The sequence below is a fragment of the Macrobrachium rosenbergii genome, chromosome 15 (assembly GCF_040412425.1).
Source record: "Macrobrachium rosenbergii isolate ZJJX-2024 chromosome 15, ASM4041242v1, whole genome shotgun sequence".
NCBI classification, from domain to species: Eukaryota; Metazoa; Arthropoda; class Malacostraca; order Decapoda; family Palaemonidae; genus Macrobrachium; species Macrobrachium rosenbergii.
The window spans coordinates 14,219,577-14,224,576 of record NC_089755.1 but is presented as its reverse complement, the minus strand read 5'-3'; the positions used below and the strand labels follow the sequence as shown (position 1 = coordinate 14,224,576).

The window sequence follows — 5,000 nt, the reverse complement described above, 5'->3', positions numbered from 1 at the left end:
CTCCCCTAAGTAAATGGCTCACTCACTCATCGCACCCCCTAAAGAAATGTGCAACTGCAAATCGGCTCGATGTTTTATCTAGTACAGAGAGACGAAGAACTGGATTATCCACCTACAAAGCATCGATTCCTCTAAGGCAATTATTTAAAGATGAAGTCGACACTCTCGGACTTTCGTATTCTCTCTCTCTCTCTCTCTCTCTCTCTCTCTCTCTCTCTCATTTTGTGTCTCACCATCTGCCTCTTAATTTACCAATTCAGAGACTAAAGGCAGAGAAAAAATCTTTAAATTCAACAATACTCGTCCAGGGGTTGTTCAACGGACATGTCCAAACCACCTCCATCTCCCTTTCATCATTTTCCCATCTACTTCGTCATTTCCTTTATAGTGTCATTTCTATCTCTTTACTGTCTCCTGACTCTTGATATTCTCTTTTGAGCTTTATTCTGAAATCGACTAAATCCTTTAGATATAGTTTCATTGGAATAAGAGAATTCATGTCTTTTCATGGAAGGTAATGAAAAAGATATGTTATGTTTTATGTACTTGAATTGTGTGGTATGGCAAACACTCTCTGAATAATAAAATATTTAGTAAATATGAAAAGAGAGTCAAGAAATAAATCGGAGAAGGACAGTTAAGATAAAACAAGTTGGGAGATAAAAATGTAAGATTAAAAAAGGGTTATAAACTTACACTGCCATTGGTGTGTGTATGTGTGTACTCGTATGTATGAGTGTGCGTGCGTCGACTCCATAAATAAAATGCAGTTTTCCTTTCGTGTTATGTTAATAGCCCATATATATATATATATATATATATATATATATATATATATATATATATATATATATATATATATATATATATATATATATATATATATATATATATATATTGATCAAATGCTTTTCAGTTTCAAAACCATAGGTTCTTTTCCATATTTTCTTTAGTTTTTTTAGAGTTGTTTTTGTTTTGGCGGGACATGTTTTGTGAAGACACGTAAAAGGTTTTTTTACTTTTTTTTTATTTGGTCTCTTCAGAGGGATTTGTTGCTGTTTGCTCTCGGTTGCAAATTGGATTCTTTGCTTCTTCTATACTGGACAACTATTCATTTTCTTTTTTCCTAACTTTATCATCATTTTTGTTATTTCCATCAATTGTTATACACTATTTTTCTATTTTGTAGTTATAACTGAGTCCTCTCTGAATTTATAAACCACAGTGATGGGTTAAATTGAGAATGAGCCCATATTATTCAATATTTATATATTTTGTGGTTATAACTGATCCTCTCTGAAATTATTAACCTTAACAAGGAGTTATATTAAAAAATGAGCCTATATTATACATTATTTATATATTTTGCGTTTATAACTCATTCCTCTGTAAATTCATAAACCACAACAAGGGGTTATATGAAAGTAGGAGCCTGTTTTACACAGTATTCAATAATTTAGTAGTTATAGCTGATTCCTCTAACATTCATACACCACAACAATGGATTATAATAAGAAGGGGCCCAAGACGAGTTAAGTTAAAATAAGTGAAAATCCACAACCATGTTATGATTCAAAAACTGTATTTTGTAACAAGTCAGAATACAGTTTTTACTCTCAAAGGTAACTGTGGATCTTCAGTCACTGTATAATGATGCACCATAAATATATGTTGAAAAAGTCCCAAATTTTAATTGTATCTTTTAATGTACAAATTTCAATTAGCACTCCATTTTCCCTATTTATTTAATTTTCGTAATTTTTCACATTTCTCAGTTTTAAAAAAAAAAGTTATTCACTATTTATTTATTCTGTGGTTAATTTATAACCAACCAACTAACCGTCTGAGAGAAGGGACTCCAGAAATAAACAAAGATGATGAACGTTTATGTGATACGACAACGTTCATAAACAAAATAAAAGACTTTTTTTTTTCTTCTTTTATTTTATCTCTGCAGACTCAGTTTCAGTCTCTCCCTCAGGCTAAAACATTTAATACTTTTCCATTTTTCCTGGAAATGAGCTTCGAGGAAAGTTTTGGCCTCTCTCTCTCTCTCTCTCTCTCTCTCTCTCTCTCTCTCTCTCTCTCTCTCTCTCTCTCTCTCTCTGAAACTCAACAGAACATTTGCACCACAACCGCTTATTGACGTTGAAAAATTCAACATCAAGAAAGAGAGTTGTTGCAAGGTGATAATCTCTATACACTGTATGTATATTCCACGAATGAATTTTAAAAGGTCCTTACATTGCAGTCTCATTAAAAGTAGGAATTGAGGGTTTCATACCCATGTCACAGGACCTGAAAGCACTTTGCTTTGAGTACATGTATATATTATTATAACTTAAAATATTATGTATATTAACTTTGCTTTACCTCTCTCACGTTTAGTTCAAAGAAAGTCATTAATTAATTTATTATTCTAATAAACCTGTTTAGAAAAGGAGCTGATAATTCATAATGGAAATACAACTGTATTTTGAGAGTAATTTGCTGTAGTATTCTCAGTAACTGACTTGACAAAATTAGGAGGTACAGCGAGATGTCACTTCAGGATAATTGCATTTTTAATCCAGTGGGGATTATGGGATTTCAGGTGTGATGTGGTTCTTTGTTTAACGGTTTACCTCTCTCTCTCTCTCTCTCTCTCTCTCTCTCTCTCTCTCTCTCTCTCTCTCTCTAGTTCCAGTTATGTGCATAAGTTTTTACAACAAGGAAAAATTTTGAGGATTTTTATTTTGTACTTTTAAATTTTTGTTTCATTTTCATTCTGTGATTGTCTTTTAGAAAGGGTTTAATATTTATTTTGACTAATCTTGTTATGCCTCTGTTTGACTAGAAGTACACATAGAAGAGTAAACAAAAGAATAACAATAGAGGAACTCAAAAAACAATAGATACATTCATAACTAGCAATAAAGGTCCTTTCCACAACTAACAAAAGAAAAGAGTAGCCTACTATTTCAAACAATCTTGTCAACAAGATAAAGATCCCCTGATGCTAACTGACATCCAGTGGCATAAATACCACCATTTATGAAGATTTTAAAAGACTATATCAAAGACACAGTAAGAATTGAACAAAATTCATATTCATGATAACTAAAAAGCAAGGAGAGGTACCGAAGCAGGACCCACAAAATTACATTGTAGAGTGCGTGGGAAAGTAGGTCTATGACCACAAACGTCCCATCAATGTGAACTGTTTTGCCACGTAAAATAGATTTTATTTCATACCAGGATCATGGATTATATAAAAAAGATAATTAAGGATATATTTAATATAACAAATTGAAGTTATGCTCAGGTTTGGTGCGATCTTAGAGATGAGAAGAATACATTGGAAATAAAATAGATTTCTCTAGATTTAATTCGAGTTTCTTCTGATGATAGTTTGAGAAAAGAAGATACATTTATATCAGCACCTTAGGCAAATAGTCACAGCACTGCAGAAAATCTATACTTGGTGAAATATTCTTCTTGTGTTGGCTAATAAACATATATACATACATCCGTCATACCCAGTATTATATTGACTGGAAAAAAAATTGAATTTCTTCTTTCATTTAATCCTCCCATTAAAATGGCGGTAAAAGAAATTCTGTGCATATCAGCCTTTCATAAAATCCAGAGAACTAGAATTCAAAGAAATCTGCCTCCATCATTCAACTTTTCCTTTTCTCCGATAAAGAATAAAAAAAAGTAAAAAAAAAAAGCCATTTCACTAAAAAAAAAATCAAGAAATATCCTGAACGGCCCACTTTAGGAAGCTCTCAGCCTCATCCTGAAATATGAAAGCATTAACAGTAGGATTGTTTTCCTTGCGTCCCGGAAGCAGCGATGAGCCAAGACTTCGTATTTGGCCTTGGCTCTGAGAAAATGCTCTCTCTCTCTCTCTCTCTCTCTCTCTCTCTCTCTCTCTCTCTCTCTCTCTCCTGGGACCCAAAATAATTCATAACTGTCTGACAAACTTCGCCACGTAATATCAAATCCGCCTTCTGACTTTTCCATGAACTCTGATGATGGTTCCGCGCTCAAGAGATTAAGTGGTTTTGTAATTCCTGATTCCTCTTATTTCTCTTCTCGTGTAGGATTCAGTTCTTCTCTTGTTAGGTTCCGGAATGGTTGTTGGGAATGCCGGAATGGTTTAGTTTTTACTGAGAAGGAATTGTGTCTGGATTTTCACTGGCTCCTTTGTGGCCGCTGTTTTATTGTAGTGTTTTCTGTTTGTTTTTAATATACTTAGTTTTTCTTATACTACTTTGCTGAGTGGATGTGTGTATATATACAGTATATATATATATATATATATATATATATATATATATATATATATATATATATATATATATATATATATATGTATGTTATATATGTGTGTGTATGTATGTGTATGTATGTATGTATATTTGTTTATAGCTGTATATATGTGGGTATCTGCACAGAGTACTTATTTGTGCATAGCCTATGTATGCACAAATTCATCAGAATTCTTTTCTACCTAGTACGAACATTCACAGAATGATTATCCTCATAAGAAAGGTAAAGTAACTCTTGGATCACTGGAACACCTCACATATCATGCTCTGTGCCCTCCGAATTATCAGCTTGCAATTCTTTCCATATATTTCCCTCTCTTTTTTATATTCCCAGTCCTTCCCTTCAAAGCAAAATACTGAACTGAACGAAAAATCCGATTCCCGAGAATCCTCAGTAGGTGGAAGCGTAGGAATCTCTGTAAGGAATCCTTCTTCATCTGCTGACTCCTGCAGAAGGAGAAAGTTGATATGTCCTTCTTGTTCTCACACACCTTTTATATTTCCATTTACTTTTTTATATCATCTTTTATGTTTTTCCATTTTGCCAGTTTTATTATATTTATTATTTAACGAGGTTGTTTTCGCTTTTTGGGGTGACTTTTAATGTTGATAAACATCAGGGCATGGTTTTCATGTGGTAATAAAGTATTTTCTTGCAAAGTTTAATGGGAATTAGATCTTACG

At 32.8% G+C, this 5,000-nt stretch overlaps 1 long non-coding RNA gene across 1 annotated transcript in view; it reads left to right on the top strand.

Moving 5' to 3' along the window:
- The window catches only part of LOC136846445 (uncharacterized), a 798,351-nt gene that overhangs the window by 100,740 nt on the left and 692,611 nt on the right, over positions 1–5,000 (top strand). The window lies entirely within an intron of this gene.